Source organism: Pseudophryne corroboree, chromosome 8 (assembly GCF_028390025.1).
Source record: "Pseudophryne corroboree isolate aPseCor3 chromosome 8, aPseCor3.hap2, whole genome shotgun sequence".
Lineage (NCBI taxonomy): Eukaryota > Metazoa > Chordata > Amphibia > Anura > Myobatrachidae > Pseudophryne > Pseudophryne corroboree.
Window position 1 is genome coordinate 53,045,614 of NC_086451.1, and position 23,729 is coordinate 53,069,342.

Here is a 23,729-nt window from a genome sequence, read left to right on the forward strand (position 1 = left end):
ATAAAGGTGCACAATGAAGCCCAGCACGGATCTCTCAGATCCGGCCGAGATTCATTGTGTTAAAGTCGGCAGTGTTTTACAAGTCACTCACGTAAAACACTGCAAAAAAAAACGAATGACATCGGTAAATACGAAAATGCAGAATACGACAGCTTAGTAAATTAGTCGTCATAAATTCAAAAAGTTGCAACTTTACACTTTCGATGTCATTCGTGATTGAACTTTAACCTCAATCGGGAAAATACGATTTTTTGTAAATATACCCCAGTGTTTGCACTGATGTTAAGTGACTTGTCTTTTAACAGTCATTCCTCATTGTCATACTTTCACACATAGCCGGAACTAGACTTTTTGGTGCCCTGTGCCAGAGAGAGAAGTAACGCCCCCCCCTTTTTTTTCCAGTAGGGACATATGGCGCATGCCTCATGGGGAAGGGGCATGACAATATTGATCCCAGAAAAAGCCCATGCTATGATACCCCTTCCCACATTATTTATATAATAAACACACATTTATAGAAAATGGATTTGGAAACAAATCCTCTTTATACCACATTCATGCACTTGACTTGAGAGCTTGTTGTTTTTCAGTTACAACAATACCCTTTATTAAATAAAACATTTCAATATACTGCCATACCCAGGATTCAAACCTATAACCTGTTGAATTCTAATCAAACACCCTACTCATTAAACTATTTATCCTGCATAAAAACTATGAACACTGTATGAAGCTACTGGTACTTTGTAAAAAATTAATCAGCATTGCAATTGAGCAGATCTATGTAGTGTGCAGCCACACATCCATTCCCTTGCAGCCACACACTACATAGATCTGCTCAGCCGCAATGCTGATCATTTTTTCCCAAAGTACAAGGTAAGCTTCAAATAGTTAGAATTCTCTAGCTTAGAATTATCGATCTTTCTATGCAAGGGCAGATAGCTCAATGAATAGATTGTCTGACTGCAATGCCACAAGCATTGGGTTTGAATCCCGGGTATGTCAGCATCTTGAAATGTATTATAGGACAGTGTGACTGAATAACAAAGACTCTCAAGTTGAGTTCATGAAGGTTGTATAGGTATTAGCGACAGAAGGGGTCACGGTAGGAGACAGCGGCGGTCAGGAGGTGCTGGGCTTCAAAAAGAGGTGAAGCTGCAAGTGAAAGCAATAAAACAGATAATTGACAAGTGCCGCCAACAGCGCCTTCTACCCTGCAGCGCTATGTGCGGTGCACACTCCACACACACCTAGTTACGGCCCTGCTTTCACAATACCATTCTACATCACTTTAAAAGATTACAAGTGTGCTGTCAGCAGCAGCTGGTATAGGGATGGTCTAAAGTCCCTTATGTCTATAGAAAATACGGAAAAACAAATAGGTATACCAGCGCTGGCTGTATTACATGAATAATAAATGGATGGTTTGTTAAAAAATTATAATACTCTGAATTTATTAGCTACAATAGCAAAAAAGAAGACAATTTCATATTTAAAATCTGCATATGCAGAAATAATAAACAATACATATATTATTGCCACCAGTAGAAATTTGTTAATATTTACAGTTCCACTTCTGTGATCGTGTATAAGATCTCTGGAAACTTGGCTAGGACACTTTCCTGTATAGTACAGTCACTGTATAACTTATAAGCAATGGATTTTCCAGATGTACATGGCATGAATCCTGTGATTGGCTGGAGGGATAGTCCGGAGCTAAAGTGCTGTAGTGCAAAATCCCAAAGTGGAGCAGGTGTCCAAAAGGATGCCAAGATGTAACAGGAGTCAGGATCTCAACAGAGTGGAAAGGCTCAAGCATTCTACAACACTTCAGGATTTATGGACCTAATCCCGAGATAGAACCAGTACTGCACTTTCTAAGCACAGATTCTCCCACCTCATAGTAAGGCTCCTGTCTCTTCTTCCTGTTAGATACTCTCATGTCCAGTGTGCTGATTGATGACTCAGATCCACATACACAGCAAACTTGGTCAAGAAACGGCTACCACTGGGCGTGTGCAGCATCTCTGCTCTGTCCCTTTAAACTGCATGATGTGGTGGCAGTTCTAGTGATCCTATTACAGACCACTGCTATTGTTGTTATAATTTGAGCCACTTTGCAAGATGAGGAGGGTTTCCGGGCAACCAGAAACCCCCTGTGCATTTGCCTATGTTTTCATACAGTACACCTCCGGTGTTTGCCAATCTGCACATGTACAGGAACTGGACTGTACAGGTGCAGATGTGTGTCTGCGACAACGGTCGCTGTGCCTCCTATGATTGACATGCTGTAGCCGTTTGAGAGCCGGGGAACAAGTGGCGATAGGCATTGTTTCCAAACATGGGGGCGCATCAGACCAGTTGTCTGGGAGTGCCAAGGCCAATGGCTGTGTCCTTGGACTATTGAGTAGCCTTAGGGCTAAACAGACGACCGATGTTCACACAGATGATCTGATATTGCATCTTCTAACACAGCAGAGGATCCCAAAAGCCGGCAGTGGGCGTTTCTCTAAGGGCAATTTCCAGAATTTGCAGGTGAAGACATTGGGGCTGATGTATAAAAAAATATAAGTTTCTGCATTTTTTCGTCACTTATCGTGTCTTTTTTTGACTTTTTCACAAAAAAATTCGAAGTATGTATCAATTTTTTTCATAAAAAAATGTGATTGCGATAAAAACCCAAAAATGTGATAATTATTGCAATCTACTTTTCGATCATTTTATCGCATTTTTTAAAAAATTAAATGAAGTGTGCATGCTCTGTTTTAGAGTTCCATGGTGGCGCTCAGCACATACCTGACCTACAGCAGTAATAGCTAGTTTACTACGGGGACACTTACTAGAAAACTGAAAGGGGAGGGAACTTTTACAAAGACAATTCGATTGGTTATTATAATGACTGTTGTAAACATGTTACTTATACCCCTTTCACACTGCCAATGCCGGATCCCACCCGAGAATTGGAAACGGGTCCTTCCCTGGTGGGATCCGGCATTGGCAGTTGCTGCAGGCTTCCCCGACCCGGCAATATGCCGGGCGGGTTGCCATAGCAGCGGGGTGCGGAGCCGGCGGCGGGGGCGGAGGTGTAGGCGGCACTGGGAGATGAGATCATCTCCGCGCCGCCTCTCCCTGCTTAGTAAACGGGTTCCGGGACGCATCAACCCGGGAGCCTGTTTACGCAGCCACTGACCCGGTATTCAACCCGGGTATAACACTGCTTTATTCCCGGGTTGAATTGCCGGGTCAGGCGACCCACGATTTTGGCTATGCCCCTTTCACACCGCACACAGACCCGTGTCGACCCGGCAATATGCCGGGACGATACCGGGTTATTTGTGCGGTGTGAAAGGGATATAAGATGAAATTCAACTGGCCTATAGTAATGTGTACTGTTTACTTCCAACAGAACTATTAAGAGTCTCACAAACAAAACATTTAAACAAAACACACACACACACACACACACACACACACACACACGTATATACAGGGTGATTCAAAAGTCGCAGTACACCCTTTTGTTTAAAAAAATGTGCAGGAAATGAGAAAACTGAATATTCCAGTAAGGTATGGGTGAGGTGGGCTATCTTTTAGGGTATATACTGAACATGGGCGCCATCTTGAAATGGATCTACAGTAAGTCAGTTTTTTAAAATGGAAAGGGGGTCGTGTAACATGTCAAATAACATCAGAATCTGCTGAAAAGTTTATTGCTGCAAACAGAATTGAAATAGCAGTTGTAGTTCAAATTTTCAGTTACAAAACCTTTTTGTTGCAGGTAACTGAAGATGGCTTTGACAAAAGAGGAGAGCATTGAGGTCATTTTGATGTCTGGAGAACGACGTTTCCATATCATAGGTGCAGATTTTAACAACCGGCACCCAGAAAGACCTCCAATTTCACATAACACTGTCAGGTGCCTAGTTTCCAAATTCCGAGAAACTGTGACTGTGACTGATAAGTCATGGAATGGTCGTCCAAAAAGTGCTACTGATGAGACAACCTCAACAATGGTTTTGGTATCCTTCATGAAGAGTCCACAACGCAGCACACGACTTTTGTCAGCAGAATGACATCAATTCTCTCCTCTTTTGTCAAAGCCATCTTCAGTTACCTGCAACAACAAGAAAGTGTTGTAGCTTTTGAACCATAACTGCTATTTAAAATCTGTTTGCATCAATAAACTTTTCAGCAAATGATGATGTAGTTTGACATGTTACACAACCCCCTTTCCATTTGGAAAAACTGACAGATTCAAGATGGCCGATTTCAAGATGGCGCCCATGTTCGGTACATACCCTAAAAGAGAGCCCACCTCACCCATACCTTACTAGAGTATTCAAGTTTCCCATTTCCTGCACAGTTTTTGAAACAAAAGGGTGTACTGCGACTTTTGAATCACCCTGTATATATCATGTTGATGGGCTTGAAAGGAGAAGGATGAAGGGGGAGCTTAGGTGGAAGAATTGAGAAAAATATAAAGTGGGAGGTGAGAAGGACACAGGGCAGGTCCAAGAGAAGAAGTCAGCCCACACAGAGCCGGTGCTACCCTCTCAGCAAGGGTATGCAAGGCAGGGTGGCGCCGGGCTGAAGAGGCACTCTCCCCACTCTGCTACCCTGCTGCTGTTGCTGCCGGCTGCTGCTGTGCCCTTAAAACTGGATGACAGGCAGCGATGCCAGCAGTGTGTAGTGCGGCACCCTGTGTCAGGTTCTTCCAGCTCCCTCTCTCCTCCCCCTCCTCTCAGCTGCACCTGTGACAGAGGCACCGGCAGCTTGAAGTAGCAGCTCTTCCCATATAAGTAACTCACTCCCCTCTCTCTCCCCTCCCCTCGTGTAGACATGGTATGTGTAAAGTGTGCTGTTACTGTGGGCAATATGTGTAAGAGGCACTACTACTGTTGGCATTATATGTAAAGTGAACTACTTTGGGCATTGTGTATAAGGGGCACTACTCTGTAGCATAACGTGTATAAGGGGCACTACTGTGTGAATTAATGTGATTTAGAAGCACTACTGTATGACGTAACGTCAATAAGGGGCACTACTATGGGGTGTAATATGAATTAGGGGCACTGCATGTGGCGTAATGTGAATCAGATTGTGCTACTGTGTGGTGTAATTTGAATTGGGGGTACTATTGTGAGGCCTTGCCCCTCTCTTGGAAAACCACAGTCTTTTTGCAGTGTACACCGTCCCTATGGTAGGGTGCAAATTTGTCATTTGTAGGGGGCGCCAAACACCCTAGCACTGACCCTGAGTCCACAGTAAAAATCCACACATTAACTAGTGCATGTCTAATGTTTGGGGGGTGAGCCGCCCCCTTGACCCACCTGTTCCGACGCGTATGGTAGCACCTATGACACTGACATAGGAGGGCCAATTGCTAGGAATTTGGGAAAGAGCTGGTGTGTCAGGGAAAGCAAATAACTGACCATGTGACCTAAACAGAGGCAAATGGTGAGATTAGGAAGACTATAAACATAAATTACTGTAAGAAGAATATTGTCAAAGACATTTGGATTCCATGGAACTAGTCCTAATATCTACAGTTATGATGGCGACATTGTTGAAATGTTGACATTCTACATGGATGGAGGGTCAGGCTGTGGGAGGGTAGCGTTAGCATTAGGCTGTGGGAGGTAAGGAATAGGATTAGGCACTGGGAGGAAAGTTAGGGTTAGTGGGATAGGATTAGCAATACTAACCACCTAGAGCTGTACACCCGGGAGATATCGCTGGAGCCGCCATACCTGCCGTGCCAGGTAAGTCACTATTAGACCACCAGGGAAATTTTGTTGACATTCTAATCTTGTCAACATTTCATCCATGATGACATGAACATGTCAACATTATAACCATGTAGAAAATATACCCCACCCGTTACAGATATCTAAAATCTCCATTATAGAAACAATCAATGCTGGGTTCTAGCCACCACGTTGGTTTACCTAACCACTACAGGGTGCATGGGCTGGGCCATGTAAAAATCTCTACATAGTAAATACTGCTAGTGCATGCATGATACTTTACCAGATTAATAACAACACTGTAGAAAATACACCATAGTCCTGTGCAGTATAAGGTAACATATATATATCTAGGTGATTCATCGCGCCCTACGGGCGCTCTTCACACTGTCGTGAGGGGCTACGCCCTCTTAACCCTTGCACACCTTTGTGGCGTGCAATATTTGTATTATATGGAGTATTACCTCCAATCATAATTGTGTGAGTGGTTAAATATTGCACGGACAAAGGGCGTGCAATGATTAAGGGGTTGAAGCCCCTTGCAACGACGTGAACAGCGCACACAGGGCCTGATGAATCACCTAGTAGGTGCTTTGGTTGGGGGAGTGGCGGGTGCGGGGAAGACGCGGATGGGATCCGGGGGTGCGGCAGGGGGGGAGGGGTGGTTGCGGTGGTGCCGCAGGTGGGGGAGGAGCTGGTGTGGTGGTGTCGCGGGTGGGGGAGGGAGCATGGGTGCTGATCGCAGCAGGAATTCTGTTAGCAATTGGGCAAAACCATGTGCACTGCAGGGGAGGCAGATATAACATGTGCAGAGAGAGTTAGATTTGGGTGTGGTGTGTTCAATCTGCAATCTAATTTGCAGTGTAAAAATAAAGCAGCCAGTATTTACCCTGCACAGAAATAAAATAACCCACCCAAATCTAACTCTTTCTGCACATGTTATATCTGCCCCCCCTGCAGTGCACATGGTTTTGCCCAACTGCTAAAAAATTTCCTGCTACGATCAACTTGGAATTACCCCCAATGTCCATAAATGAACACATTGAAATCAATGCATAATCTATAATGCAACCCCTATCCATTAGGGGTGCCGGCATCGATTATCAAAAAATCTAATAAATTTATGTGGTGAATTTATTGTAACAAATTTTTCTTCACATAATAACAGCGAAATTGTTATATTACAACATATGCTTTCCTGTGTTAATGGCAGCCAGGGGCAGAACTCTGGGAGGCAACGGAGTCATCTGCCGCCGGGCTCCTGCTCTGAAGGGGGGCACCTCTCCTCCCATTCTGGGGCACCATTGAATTAAGTTAATTGATAGCAGTCACTATGTCTTCAGTGGCCGACTTCCTCACTGGTCCCTGCACCTTACAAATCACACCCTCTTTATTATACTGAATATACACATTTTACAAGTGTCACACCCAGGATTAGAAACCACAACCTATTACACTGGATGCGGCACCTTGCTGATGAAGCTGTTTGCTCCTGTATAGGAAATATGAGAATTCTAACTATATGAAGATACTTCTCTGACAATTACACGTAACTTCATATAGTGAGAATTCTCATGCTTCCCGTACAGGAGCAAATAACTCCATCAGTAAAGTGTCTGCTGTTAGTGTAACAGGTCATGGGTTCTAATCCTGGGTATGACTGCTAAGAAATGTGTGATTTCAAACAAAAGATAATTAAATGTATTAATACAGTATATAATTTTTTTTCAGAACACTCCGTACACACACACACACACACACACACATACATACATACATATATTTATCTTCATATAGGAAATAGGGGGGCACCAATATTTATCTTGCCTCCGGGCGAGTGTGACGAACTTACGCCACTGATGGCAGCATGCCAAGTGCTGTAAGAAACGCCACATTTGTGATATATTTTTCAAAGAATATAATAGTTCTGACACACTCATTGTAGCAAACATACTCAGTGGATAACATAAATAGTAGCTGGCGCACTTTGTGTATCTCATGTTGTGTCCTGCGAGGAATTTCAAATACCGTCTATACTTACCATGGTAAATGGAACAATGTTACATTTAGTTTAACAATATGGTAGATAGTACACTTTGTATCCAAATACATTTTTTGCATTTATGTTGTAGCCATAATAAATATGGTAAATCTCTATTCAGGTAACATTACTCTTTTTTGATCACTAATTGATTTATTTTAGAAGCGGTTTTGTATTGCAACAGATTCGTGCTGTAGCGGTGGTAAATAGCGGTAATAAATACAGACATTTCTATGCTGAGAAAATTGTTGGAACATTGGTGGTCATTCCGAGTTGTTCGCTCGCTAGCTACTTTTAGCAGAAATGCAAACACAAAGCTGCCGCCCTCTGGGAATGTATCTTAGCATAGCAGAATTGCTAACGAAAGATTAGCAATTCTGTTATTAAGTATTTCCTTGCAGTTTCTGAGTAGCTCCAGACCTACTCCTAGATTGCGATCACCTCAGTCCGTTTAGTTCCTGGTTTGACGTCACAAACACGCCCAGCGTCCGGACAGCCACTTCCCCGTTTCTCCAGCCACTCCTGCTTTTTCTGCTGGCACGCCTGCGTTTTTTAGCACACTCCCGGAAAACGCTCAGTTACCACCCAGAAACACCCACTTCCTGTCAATCATTCTCCGATCAACAGAGCGACTGAAAAGCTTCGTTCACCCGTGAGTAAAATAGCATAGTTTTGTGTAAAATAGCTTAGCGCGTGCGCACGCATGCATACGCATGCGCAGAACTGCCGGATTTTAGCCTATTAGCAATTCTGCTAATAATAGCAGCGAGCAAACAACTCGGAATGACCCCCATTGGCTCTTATTCTATTTTTTAACAATTTTGCTGTGAAGAAAAAGTTGTTACAATAAATTCACCACATAAGTTTATTCGATTTTTGATAATCGATACCAGCACCCCTAATGGATAGGGGGTGCATTATAGATTATGCATTGATTTCAATGTGTTCATTTATGGACATTGTGGTTTAATTACCTCACTCTATTTCACAGGTTCTCAAACTCGGTCCTCAGGACCCCACACAGTGCATGTTTTCCAGGTCTCCTCACAGAATCGCAAGTGAAATAATTAGCTCCACCTGCGGACCTTTTAAAATGTGTCAGTGAATAATTAATACACCTGTGCACTTGCTGGGTTACCTGCAAAACATGCACTGTGTGGGGTCCTGAGGACCGAGTTTGAGAACCACTGCTCTATTTCATGGAAGTATATTAAAGGCATACTTGCCTACCTGACCCTCTCCATGAGGGAGAAAATGCTCTGTTCCTGGACTTTCCTGGTAATGTATGATTACCATCACCTGTGGTGAAACACCTTTCTTAGCAATTAACTAGCTCACCACAGGTGATGGCAATCATACATTACCAGGAAAGTCCAGCAACAGAGCATTTTCTCCCTCATGGAGAGGGTCAGGTAGGCAAGTATGATTAAAGGTTAAGTTTAATATTGATATAATCATGTCAAATTAGTCAAACAATCTATTCTAAAAGAGCGCTCCAAAAAAGCAATCTACTTTTTTTGTTGGCTTCTTCCAACAAGTGGCACTGGTACAGGGGGCGTTACGTGTGTAAGTGGCACTGGTGCAGGGGGCATTACGTGTTTAAGCGGCACTGCAACGGGGGCGTTACGTGTGTAAGCGGCAGTGGTACAGGGGCCGTTACGTGTGTAAGCGTCACTGGTACAGGGTGCGTTACGTGTGTAAGCGTCACTGGTACAGGGGGCGTTACGTGTGTAAGCGACACTGGTAGAGGGGGCATTACATGTGTAATCATCACTGCTACAGGGGCATTACATGTGTAAGCGGAACTGGTACAGGGGGCGTTATGTGTGTAAGCGTCACTGCTACAAGGAGCGTTACATGTGTAAGCGGCACTGGTACAGGGTCGTTACGTGTGTAAGCGGCACTGGTACAGGGGGCGTTACGTGTGTAAGCGTCACTGGTACAGGGGGCGTTACGTGTGTAAGCATCACTGGTACAGGGGGCGTTACGTGTGTAAGCATCACTGGTACAGGGGGCGTTACGTGTGTAAGCAGCACTGGTACAGAGAGTATTACGTGTGTAAGCGTCACTGCTACAGGGGCATTACGTGTGTAAGCGGCACTGGTACAGGGGACATTACGTGTGTAAGCGTCACTGGTACAGGGGGGGCGTTACGTGTGTAAGCGGCACTGGTACAGGGGGGGCGTTACGTGTGTAAGTGTCACTGGTACAGGGGGGGCGTTACGTGTGTAAGTGTCACTGGTACAGGGGGGGCATTACGTGTGTAAGAATCACTGGTACAGGAGGCGTTACGTGTGTAAGCGGCACTGGTACAGGGGGCGTTACGTGTGTAAGTGGCAGTGGTACAGGGGCCGTTACGTGTGTAAGTGTCACTGGTACAGGGGGCGTTACGTGTGTAAGCGTCACTGGTACAGGGGGCGTTACGTGTGTAAGCAGCACTGGTACAGAGAGTATTACGTGTGTAAGCAGCACTGGTACAGAGAGTATTACGTGTGTAAGCATCACTGGTACAGGGAGCGATACGTGTGTAAGTGTCACTGGTACAGGGGGCGTTACGTGTGTAAGAATCACTGGTACAGGAGGCGTTACGTGTGTAAGAATCACTGGTACAGGAGGCGTTACGTGTGTAAGTGTCACTGGTACAGGGGGCGTTACGTGTGTAAGCGGCAGTGGTACAGGGGCCGTTACGTGTGTAAGTGTCACTGGTACAGGGGGCGTTACGTGTGTAAGCGTCACTGGTACAGGGGGCGTTACGTGTGTAAGCGTCACTGGTACAGGGGGCGTTACGTGTGTAAGCAGCACTGGTACAGAGAGTATTACGTGTGTAAGCAGCACTGGTACAGGGAGCGATACGTGTGTAAGTGTCACTGGTACAGGGGGGCGTTATGTGTGTAAGCGGCACTGGTACAGGGGGCGTTATGTGTGTAAGCGTCACTGGTACAGGGGGCGTTACGTGTGTAAGCAGCACTGGTACAGAGAGTATTACGTGTGTAAGCAGCACTGGTACAGGGAGCGATACGTGTGTAAGTGTCACTGGTACAGGGGGGCGTTACGTGTGTAAGAATCACTGGTACAGGAGGCGTTACGTGTGTAAGAATCACTGGTACAGGAGGCGTTACGTGTGTAAGTGTCACTGGTACAGGGGGGCGTTACGTGTGTAAGCGTCACTGGTACAGGGGGGGGCATTACGTGTGTAAGCGTCACTGGTACAGGGGGGGCGTTACGTGTGTAAGTGTCACTGGTACAGGGGGGGGCATTAGGTGTGTAAGCGTCACTGATACAGGGGGCGTTACGTGTGTAAGTGTCACTGGTACAGGGGGGGCGTTACGTGTGTAAGTGTCACTGGTACAGGGGGGGGCATTACGTGTGTAAGAATCACTGGTACAGGAGGCGTTACGTGTCTAAGCGTCACTGATACAGAGGGCGTTACGCATGAAAGTGTCACTGCTACAGGGGCCATTGTGTGTGTAAGCGTCACTGCTACAGAGAGCGATACGTGTGTAAGTGTCACTGGTACAGGGGGCGTTACGTGTGTAAGTGTCACTGGTACAGGGGGCGTTACGTGTGTAAGTGTCACTGGTACAGGGGGCGTTACGTGTGTAAGTGTCACTGGTACAGGGGGTGTTACGTGTGTAAGTGTCACTGGTACAGGGGGCGTTACGTGTGTAAGTGTCACTGGTACAGGGGCCGTTACGTGTGTAAGTGTCACTGGTACAGGGGGCGTTACGTGTGTAAGTGTCACTGGTACAGGGGGGGCGTTACGTGTGTAAGTGTCACTGGTACAGGGGGGGCGTTACGTGTGTAAGAATCACTGGTACAGGAGGCGTTACGTGTGTAAGCGGCAGTGGTACAGGGGCCGTTACGTGTGTAAGAATCACTGGTACAGGAGGCGTTACGTGTGTAAGAATCACTGGTACAGGAGGCGTTACGTGTGTAAGTGTCACTGGTACAGGGGGGCGTTACGTGTGTAAGCGTCACTGGTACAGGGGGGGGCATTAGGTGTGTAAGCGTCACTGCTACAGCGGGCATTACGTGTGTAAGCGTCACTGGTACAGGGGGGGCGTTACGTGTGTAAGTGTCACTGGTACAGGGGGGGGCATTAGGTGTGTAAGCGTCACTGATACAGGGGGCGTTACGTGTGTAAGTGTCACTGGTACAGGGGGGGCGTTACGTGTGTAAGAATCACTGGTACAGGAGGCGTTACGTGTCTAAGCGTCACCGCTACAGGGGGTGTTACTTGTGTAAGCGTCACTGGTACGTTACGTGTCTAAGCGGCACTGATACAGAGGGCGTTACGCGTGAAAGCGTCACTGCTACAGGGGCCATTGTGTGTGTAAGCGTCACTGCTACAGAGAGCGATACGTGTGTAAGTGTCACTGGTACAGGGGGCGTTACGTGTGTAAGTGTCACTGGTACAGGGGGCGTTACGTGTGTAAGTGTCACTGGTACAGGGGGCGTTACGTGTGTAAGTGTCACTGGTACAGGGGGTGTTACGTGTGTAAGTGTCACTGGTACAGGGGCCGTTACGTGTGTAAGTGTCACTGGTACAGGGGGCGTTACGTGTGTAAGTGTCACTGGTACAGGGGGCGTTACGTGTGTAAGTGTCACTGGTACAGGGGGCGTTACGTGTGTAAGTGTCACTGGTACAGGGGGCGTTACGTGTGTAAGTGTCACTGGTACAGGGGGCGTTACGTGTGTAAGTGTCACTGGTACAGGGGGCGTTACGTGTGTAAGTGTCACTGGTACAGGGGGTGTTACGTGTGTAAGTGTCACTGGTACAGGGGCCGTTACGTGTGTAAGTGTCACTGGTACAGGGGGCGTTACGTGTGTAAGTGTCACTGGTACAGGGGGCGTTACGTGTGTAAGTGTCACTGGTACAGGGGGCGTTACGTGTGTAAGCATCACTGGTACAGGGGGCGTTACGTGTGTAAGTGTCACTGGTACAGGGGGGCGTTACGTGTGTAAGCGTCACTGGTACAGGGGGGGGCATTAGGTGTGTAAGCGTCACTGGTACAGGGGGCGTTACGTGTGTAAGTGTCACTGGTACAGGGGGGCGTTACGTGTGTAAGTGTCACTGGTACAGGGGGGCGTTACGTGTGTAAGCGTCACTGGTACAGGGGGGGGCATTAGGTGTGTAAGCGTCACTGGTACAGGGGGCGTTACGTGTGTAAGTGTCACTGGTACAGGGGGCGTTACGTGTGTAAGTGTCACTGGTACAGGGGGCGTTACGTGTGTAAGCATCACTGGTACAGGGGGCGTTACGTGTCTAAGCGTCACCGCTACAGGGGGTGTTACTTGTGTAAGCGTCACTGGTACGTTACGTGTCTAAGCGGCACTGATACAGAGGGCGTTACGCGTGAAAGCGTCACTGCTACAGGGGCCATTGTGTGTGTAAGCGTCACTGCTACAGAGAGCGATACGTGTGTAAGTGTCACTGGTACAGGGGGCGTTACGTGTGTAAGTGTCACTGGTACAGGGGGCGTTACGTGTGTAAGTGTCACTGGTACAGGGGGCGTTACGTGTGTAAGTGTCACTGGTACAGAGAGCGATACGTGTGTAAGTGGCACTGGTACAGGGGGCGTTACGTGTGTAAGTGTCACTGGTACAGGGGGCGTTACGTGTGTAAGTGTCACTGGTACAGGGGGTGTTACGTGTGTAAGTGTCACTGGTACAGGGGCCGTTACGTGTGTAAGTGTCACTGGTACAGGGGGCGTTACGTGTGTAAGTGTCACTGGTACAGGGGGCGTTACGTGTGTAAGTGTCACTGGTACAGGGGGCGTTACGTGTGTAAGCATCACTGGTACAGGGGGCGTTACGTGTGTAAGCGTCACTGGTACAGGGGGCGTTACGTGTGTAAGTGTCACTGGTACAGAGAGCGATACGTGTGTAAGTGGCACTGGTACAGGGGGCGTTACGTGTGTAAGTGTCACTGGTACAGGGGGCGTTACGTGTGTAAGTGTCACTGGTACAGGGGGTGTTACGTGTGTAAGTGTCACTGGTACAGGGGCCGTTACGTGTGTAAGTGTCACTGGTACAGGGGGCGTTACGTGTGTAAGTGTCACTGGTACAGGGGGCGTTACGTGTGTAAGTGTCACTGGTACAGGGGGCGTTACGTGTGTAAGCATCACTGGTACAGGGGGCGTTACGTGTGTAAGTGTCACTGGTACAGGGGGGCGTTACGTGTGTAAGCGTCACTGGTACAGGGGGGGGCATTAGGTGTGTAAGCGTCACTGGTACAGGGGGCGTTACGTGTGTAAGTGTCACTGGTACAGGGGGGCGTTACGTGTGTAAGTGTCACTGGTACAGGGGGGCGTTACGTGTGTAAGCGTCACTGGTACAGGGGGGGGCATTAGGTGTGTAAGCGTCACTGGTACAGGGGGCGTTACGTGTGTAAGTGTCACTGGTACAGGGGGCGTTACGTGTGTAAGTGTCACTGGTACAGGGGGCGTTACGTGTGTAAGCATCACTGGTACAGGGGGCGTTACGTGTGTAAGTGTCACTGGTACAGGGGGCGTTACGTGTGTAAGTGTCACTGGTACAGGGGGGCGTTACGTGTGTAAGCGTCACTGGTACAGGGGGGGGCATTAGGTGTGTAAGCGTCACTGGTACAGGGGGCGTTACGTGTGTAAGTGTCACTGGTACAGGGGGGGCGTTACGTGTGTAAGTGTCACTGGTACAGGGGGGGCATTACGTGTGTAAGAATCACTGGTACAGGAGGCGTTACGTGTCTAAGCGTCACTGATACAGAGGGCGTTACGCATGAAAGTGTCACTGCTACAGGGGCCATTGTGTGTGTAAGCGTCACTGCTACAGAGAGCGATACGTGTGTAAGTGTCACTGGTACAGGGGGCGTTACGTGTGTAAGTGTCACTGGTACAGGGGGCGTTACGTGTGTAAGTGTCACTGGTACAGGGGGCGTTACGTGTGTAAGTGTCACTGGTACAGGGGGTGTTACGTGTGTAAGTGTCACTGGTACAGGGGGCGTTACGTGTGTAAGTGTCACTGGTACAGGGGCCGTTACGTGTGTAAGTGTCACTGGTACAGGGGGCGTTACGTGTGTAAGTGTCACTGGTACAGGGGGGGCGTTACGTGTGTAAGTGTCACTGGTACAGGGGGGGCGTTACGTGTGTAAGAATCACTGGTACAGGAGGCGTTACGTGTGTAAGCGGCAGTGGTACAGGGGCCGTTACGTGTGTAAGAATCACTGGTACAGGAGGCGTTACGTGTGTAAGAATCACTGGTACAGGAGGCGTTACGTGTGTAAGTGTCACTGGTACAGGGGGGCGTTACGTGTGTAAGCGTCACTGGTACAGGGGGGGGCATTAGGTGTGTAAGCGTCACTGCTACAGCGGGCATTACGTGTGTAAGCGTCACTGGTACAGGGGGGGCGTTACGTGTGTAAGTGTCACTGGTACAGGGGGGGGCATTAGGTGTGTAAGCGTCACTGATACAGGGGGCGTTACGTGTGTAAGTGTCACTGGTACAGGGGGGGCGTTACGTGTGTAAGAATCACTGGTACAGGAGGCGTTACGTGTCTAAGCGTCACCGCTACAGGGGGTGTTACTTGTGTAAGCGTCACTGGTACGTTACGTGTCTAAGCGGCACTGATACAGAGGGCGTTACGCGTGAAAGCGTCACTGCTACAGGGGCCATTGTGTGTGTAAGCGTCACTGCTACAGAGAGCGATACGTGTGTAAGTGTCACTGGTACAGGGGGCGTTACGTGTGTAAGTGTCACTGGTACAGGGGGCGTTACGTGTGTAAGTGTCACTGGTACAGGGGGCGTTACGTGTGTAAGTGTCACTGGTACAGGGGGTGTTACGTGTGTAAGTGTCACTGGTACAGGGGCCGTTACGTGTGTAAGTGTCACTGGTACAGGGGGCGTTACGTGTGTAAGTGTCACTGGTACAGGGGGCGTTACGTGTGTAAGTGTCACTGGTACAGGGGGCGTTACGTGTGTAAGTGTCACTGGTACAGGGGGCGTTACGTGTGTAAGTGTCACTGGTACAGGGGGCGTTACGTGTGTAAGTGTCACTGGTACAGGGGGCGTTACGTGTGTAAGTGTCACTGGTACAGGGGGTGTTACGTGTGTAAGTGTCACTGGTACAGGGGCCGTTACGTGTGTAAGTGTCACTGGTACAGGGGGCGTTACGTGTGTAAGTGTCACTGGTACAGGGGGCGTTACGTGTGTAAGTGTCACTGGTACAGGGGGCGTTACGTGTGTAAGCATCACTGGTACAGGGGGCGTTACGTGTGTAAGTGTCACTGGTACAGGGGGGCGTTACGTGTGTAAGCGTCACTGGTACAGGGGGGGGCATTAGGTGTGTAAGCGTCACTGGTACAGGGGGCGTTACGTGTGTAAGTGTCACTGGTACAGGGGGGCGTTACGTGTGTAAGTGTCACTGGTACAGGGGGGCGTTACGTGTGTAAGCGTCACTGGTACAGGGGGGGGCATTAGGTGTGTAAGCGTCACTGGTACAGGGGGCGTTACGTGTGTAAGTGTCACTGGTACAGGGGGCGTTACGTGTGTAAGTGTCACTGGTACAGGGGGCGTTACGTGTGTAAGCATCACTGGTACAGGGGGCGTTACGTGTCTAAGCGTCACCGCTACAGGGGGTGTTACTTGTGTAAGCGTCACTGGTACGTTACGTGTCTAAGCGGCACTGATACAGAGGGCGTTACGCGTGAAAGCGTCACTGCTACAGGGGCCATTGTGTGTGTAAGCGTCACTGCTACAGAGAGCGATACGTGTGTAAGTGTCACTGGTACAGGGGGCGTTACGTGTGTAAGTGTCACTGGTACAGGGGGCGTTACGTGTGTAAGTGTCACTGGTACAGGGGGCGTTACGTGTGTAAGTGTCACTGGTACAGAGAGCGATACGTGTGTAAGTGGCACTGGTACAGGGGGCGTTACGTGTGTAAGTGTCACTGGTACAGGGGGCGTTACGTGTGTAAGTGTCACTGGTACAGGGGGTGTTACGTGTGTAAGTGTCACTGGTACAGGGGCCGTTACGTGTGTAAGTGTCACTGGTACAGGGGGCGTTACGTGTGTAAGTGTCACTGGTACAGGGGGCGTTACGTGTGTAAGTGTCACTGGTACAGGGGGCGTTACGTGTGTAAGCATCACTGGTACAGGGGGCGTTACGTGTGTAAGCGTCACTGGTACAGGGGGCGTTACGTGTGTAAGTGTCACTGGTACAGAGAGCGATACGTGTGTAAGTGGCACTGGTACAGGGGGCGTTACGTGTGTAAGTGTCACTGGTACAGGGGGCGTTACGTGTGTAAGTGTCACTGGTACAGGGGGTGTTACGTGTGTAAGTGTCACTGGTACAGGGGCCGTTACGTGTGTAAGTGTCACTGGTACAGGGGGCGTTACGTGTGTAAGTGTCACTGGTACAGGGGGCGTTACGTGTGTAAGTGTCACTGGTACAGGGGGCGTTACGTGTGTAAGCATCACTGGTACAGGGGGCGTTACGTGTGTAAGTGTCACTGGTACAGGGGGGCGTTACGTGTGTAAGCGTCACTGGTACAGGGGGGGGCATTAGGTGTGTAAGCGTCACTGGTACAGGGGGCGTTACGTGTGTAAGTGTCACTGGTACAGGGGGGCGTTACGTGTGTAAGTGTCACTGGTACAGGGGGGCGTTACGTGTGTAAGCGTCACTGGTACAGGGGGGGGCATTAGGTGTGTAAGCGTCACTGGTACAGGGGGCGTTACGTGTGTAAGTGTCACTGGTACAGGGGGCGTTACGTGTGTAAGTGTCACTGGTACAGGGGGCGTTACGTGTGTAAGCATCACTGGTACAGGGGGCGTTACGTGTGTAAGTGTCACTGGTACAGGGGGCGTTACGTGTGTAAGTGTCACTGGTACAGGGGGGCGTTACGTGTGTAAGCGTCACTGGTACAGGGGGGGGCATTAGGTGTGTAAGCGTCACTGGTACAGGGGGCGTTACGTGTGTAAGTGTCACTGGTACAGGGGGGCGTTACGTGTGTAAGCGTCACTGGTACAGGGGGGGGCATTAGGTGTGTAAGCATCACTGGTACAGGGGGCGTTACGTGTGTAAGCGTCACTGCTACAGGGGGTGTTACTTGTGTAAGCATCACTGGTACAGGGTGCATTACATGTGTAAGCGTCACTGGTTCAGGGGGTGTTACATGTGTAAGCGTCTCTGGTACAGGGGGCATTACATGTGTAAGTGTCTCTACTACAGGGGGTATTATGTGCGCTGTGCCTTTGTAAAGTATGCGAGGGTGCAAATTTATAGTTTGCAGGGGGGCGCCGAACACCCTAGCACCGGCCCTGACTGCACACCCACTGCACTGCACAGCACTGTCACCTTTTACATTGATTCAGTGTCCAGACATTACCCTCCGTGATATCACCCACTCTATCCGTTACATTAGCCATCTCGGGGCTTCCAGGCCTGCAGCCCAGGTGCTGTGTTGTGGAGTCAAGGCCTCTGGGGACCTGGGCACGGCTGTGGTGGGGAGGCACTTCTGTGATATCACGCGCAGAGGAGGTTCTGGGGCTCAGAGAGTAGGCGGCGCAGGGAGGGCTATGATAGCCTTCTGCTGCGCCGCTTTCATACACATCTATGCCGGTGGCCACAGCAGCTTTTGTTCCACCTGCGCCGCGGCTAAGGAGTGGGGATTGTTGATGCCGGAGGGGGCAGGTGGACTGGCAGCAGGACATAGGACGCTGCAGTAAAAGGATGTTTTTTCCCTATCTACAGCGCAGAGACTTGCTGCAGATGCAGTGGTGGCATACCCTCCAGCTGTACCTTTTTGGTAGGTACAGGACCTTTCTTTTATGGTCTGTTCCGATTTTTGACTCTCCAAGCTTCCATTGAAAGTATAGGAAAAGGGGCATGACCACGGCACTGTACCCGTGGCCACGCCCCCTTTTTGAATTTGTTTCAATTTGTATGTGTAAATTGTTGGAGGGTATGTTGCTGCAGATGCAGTGGGACTATTTTGGGGTGTGGACCTGGAGCTGCAGCTCCATCAGTCCCATTGCTAATCCTGCTTTGTGAAAACACAGCAGGCAAAGGGCAGAGCCTCCCATTGGATGTAACCTGTGTGGGAGGGCGTTTCTCGCCCAATCAGCTGTGGATTGGGTGTGATAGACCTGCCACTAACCCAATGAGAGCTCCTAGCCACGCCCAGTGTTAAAAGCACAGGCACAAAGTCACAGATCTGGGCTATTATTTAGGAGATGTATAATTCAATTGCACACTCTGGGACCTGGGTGGGTCATTCCGACCCGATCGCACGCTGCAGCCGTGCGATAGGGTCGGAACTGCGCATGCGCAGCGGCCGCATTGTGCATGCACGTCGTTGCCCGGTGACGGACGTCGCCAGGCAGCGATGCCGCAAACGAAGTAAGCGGTCGCAGCGGAGACTGCAAGAAGATTGACAAGAGGGAGGCGGAACCGGGCGGCAACTCACCGTTTTTGGGGAGTGATGAGTCCAACGCAGGCGTGTCCAGGCGTTTGGAGGGCAGATGTCTGACATCAGTTCCAGGACCTGCAACACTGGATCGATCGCACAGGGGAAGTAACTCATACCCTGGTTTTCTTTTACACAAAACTTTTTTTGCATAGCAGGGCTGCACAAGCGATCGCAGCCCTGCTATGCAGAAATACACTCCCCCATAGGCGGCGTCTAGTTGATCGCATGGGCAGCACAAAGTTGCTACGTGCGATCAACTCGGAATGACCCCCCTGATCCCTAGAGGAGGAGGTGAGACCCCGGGCTGTGGGACCCACAGGGGGTTTCCCCTTTACCCCTGTTGACCAGTCCAACTCTGAGTCCATCATTGATTTCCGTACATGCCATATTCCTTGGATTGATAATGGGATCATTTTTTTTGTGCGCTTGTCCAAGACTGACGCTGTTTGCTTAGTGTGCCCTTCTTAAGTTTGGCATAGAGGGATTGGTGCGAAGGGTGTTATCTCCATGCCTGTTGCCATCCTACTCCTTTGCATGGCACAAATGGGAGCTCTTCCTTTTGCCTTCAGGTTATGCAGTCAAGTTCTCTCTGCAATGTCTGATGTTTTTTCAGTGTGGGGTTACTCTCAGTTGGGGTAAAGGAAGTCATGTCCTCTGCTCTGATGGACATTGCTTTCTTCTCTTAGGTCTAAGGACACAGTGACCTTACTAAGTGCTTTTCACTTTCTCTGGACTACTGAGGGGATAAATTGAAACTGCCATGGATGAATATAGCTGGCTAACGATAGAGGGGGTAATTCCAAGTTGATCCGCAGCAGGAAATTTTTTAGCAGTTGGGCAAAACCATGTGCACTGCAGGGGAGGCAGATATAACATGTGCAGGGAGAGTTAGATTTGGATGGGTTATATTGGGGTATATTTACTAACATTCATATTTTTCCGTTTGAGGTCAAAGTTCAATCACGATTGACATCGAAAGTGTAAAATTGCAACTTTTTGAATTTAGTACGACTAATTTACTAAGCTGTCGTATTCTGCACTTTCGGATTTACCGATGTCGATGTCATTTGTTTTTTTAGGCAGTGTTTTACGTGAGTGACTTGTAAAACACTGCCGACTTTAATACAATGAATCTCGGCCGGATCTGAGAGATTCGTGCTGGGCTTCATTGTGCACCTTTTTAAAAAATAAAATCAGTGTTAAAATCCAAAAAAAAATTGCGTGGGGTCCCCCCTCCTAAGCCAAACCAGCCTCGGGCTCTTTGAGCCGGTCCTGGTTGCAAAAATATGGGGGGGAAAATGTCAGGGGTTCCCCCATATTTAAACAACCAGCACCGGGCTCTGCGCCTGGTCCTGGTTCCAAAAATACGGGGGACAAAAAGCGTAGGGGTCCCCCGTATTTCTGAAACCAGCACCGGGCTCCACTAGCCAGATACATAATGCCACAGCCGGGGGACACTTTTATATAGGTCCCGGCGGCCCTGGCATTACATAACCAACTAGTCACCCCTGGCCGGGGTACCCTGGAGGAGTGGGGACCCCTTCAATCAAGGGGTCCCCCCCTCCAGCCACCCAAGGACCAGGGGTGAAGCCCGAGGCTGTCCCCCCCATCCAAGGGCTGCGGATGGGAGGCTGATAGCCGTTTTGTTAAAAAATGAATATTGTTTTTAGTAGCAGTACTACAAGTCCCAGCAAGCCTCCCCCGCAAGCTGGTACTTGGAGAACCACAAGTACCAGCATGCGGTGGAAAACCGGGCCCGCTGGTACCTGTAGTACTACTACTAAAAAAATACCCCAATAAAAACATAAGACACACACCTTGAAAGTAAAACTTTAATGCATACATCCACACCTCCATATACACATACTTACCTATGTTCACACGAGGGTCTGTCCTCTTCTCCATGTAGAATCCATGGTGTACCTGTTGAAAAAATTATACTCACAAAATCCAGTGTAGATGGCTCCTCTTGTAATCCATTTGTAATCCAGGTACTTGTCAAAATAAAAAAACGGACACCCGACCTCGCACTGAAAGGGGCCCCGTGTTTTCACATGGGACCCCTTTCCCCGAATGCCAGAAACCCCCTCTGACTTATGTCTAAGAGGGTTCCATCAGCCAATCAGGGAGCGCCACATTGTGGCACCCTCCTGATTGGCTGTGTGCTCCTGTACTGTATGACGGTGAGGTTACTTTTGGTCAACCGCTGACCACAAAGTTCCCACCATTGGTTACAATGGAGCGCACAGGCGCTACATTGTAACACTGCCGGGTGCTGCCTGTCATACAGTACAGGAGCACACAGCCAATCAGGAGTAGATCGGGTGTCCGTTTTTTTATTTTGACAAGTACCTGGATTACAAATGGATTACAAGAGGAGCCTTCTACACTGGATTTTGTGAGTATAATTTTTCCAACAGGTACACCATGGATTCTACATGGAGAAGAGGACCGACCCTCGTGTGAACATAGGTAAGTATGTGTATATGGAGGTGTGGATGTATGCATTAAAGTTTTACTTTCAAGGTGTGTGTCTTATGTTTTTATTGGGTTATTTTTTTAGTAGTAGTACTACAGGTACCAGCAGGCCCGGTTTTCCTCCGCATGCTGGTACTTGTGGTTCTCCAAGTACCAGCTTGCGGGGGAGGCTTGCTGGGACTTGTAGTACTGCTACTAAAAACAATATTCATTTTTTAACAAAATGGCTATCAGCCTCCCATCCGCAGCCCTTGGATGGGGGGACAGCCTCGGGCTTCACCCCTGGTCCTTGGTTGGCTGGAGGGGGGGGACCCCTTGATTGAAGGGGTCCCCACTCCTCCAGGGTACCCCGGCCAGGGGTGACTAGTTGGTTATGTAATGCCAGGGCCGCCGGGACCAAGATAAAAGTGTCCCCCGGCTGTGGCATTATGTATCTGGCTAGTGGAGCCCGGTGCTGGTTTCAGAAATATGGGGGACCCCTACGCTTTTTGTCCCCCGTATTTTTGGAACCAGGACCAGGCGCAGAGCCCGGTGCTGGTTGTTTAAATATGGGGGAACCCCTATCATTTTTTCCCCCATATTTTTTCAACCAGGGCCGGCTCAAAGAGCCCGAGGCTGGTTTTGCTTAGGAGGGGGGACCCCACGCATTTTTTTTTCTAAAAAATAACACTTTCTCATCCCCTTCCCACTGATAAACATGCACGGATCTCATAGATCCGTGCATGCCTATTCAAACACGGGATAAAAAAGCAGGTCTGTTTTTTTTTAGCACTTTTTCACGAATTGTATTTCAGCACGGCAGTGTTTAGCTATTGGGGGTCATTCCGAGTTGTTCGCTCGCAAGCGGATTTTAGCAGATTTGCTCATGCTAAGCCACCGCCTACTGGGAGTGAATCTTAGCATCTTAAAATTGCGAACGATGTATTCGCAATATTGCGATTACACACCTCGTAGCAGTTTCTGAGTAGCTCCAGACTTACTCGGCATCTGCGATCAGTTCAGTGCTTGTCGTTCCTGGTTTGACGTCACAAACACACCCAGCGTTCGCCCAGACACTCCCCCGTTTCTCCGGCCACTCCTGCGTTTTTTCCGGAAACGGTAGCGTTTTTTCCCACACGCCCATAAAACGGCCTGTTTCCGCCCAGTAACACCCATTTCCTGTCAATCACATTACGATCGCCAGAACGATGAAAAAGCCGTGAGTAAAAATCCTAACTGCATAGCAAATTTACTTGGCGCAGTCGCAGTGCGGACATTGCGCATGCGCATTAAGCGGAAAATCGCTGCGATGCGAAGATTTTTACCGAGCGAACAACTCGGAATGACCCCCATTGTCGGCAGTGTTTGTGATTTGCACTTTTTAGTAAATGACCGATTTCTACCAAATTGCATGCGTATTTGACCGATGGTGTATTGATTCGTAATTTTTTCCTAGGACTTCCAAAATATTACGAATGCCCTCATCACTGCCGAGATTTTTGCTTAGTAAATTCCCGACATGACACTTTGAAGAAAAAACGTCATCTCGGTCAAAATCGGGACCTTAGTAAATATACCCCATTGTTTCTGTGCAGGGTAAATACTGGCTGCTTTATTTTTACACTGCAATTTAGATTGCAGATTGAACTCACCACACCCAAATCTAACTCTCTCTGCAAATGTTATATCTGCCTCTCCTGAAGTGCACATGGTTTTGCCCAACTGCTAACAAACTTGCTGCTGCGATCAACTCAGAATTACCCCCATAAGGCAATGTGGATCTACACATCCCAGAATAACGTGTGCATGAGTTTGGACAACAGATGTCCAGAATCCGCTTTGCAGCCTCTCTGCAGTCCTTTTACTAAGTGGCTAATAAATCACATAGTTCATAGGTTCAGCTTAAGCTATAAAAACTGCAATGCAAATGGGGTTTCTCAAAGCAATTATAAATAGCAATAGAAGAAGGCTAACAAACTAGCGATTAATCTGTAATGCGGATCAATTGACGTTCTTCATCCATCCCTGTCTCAATGAT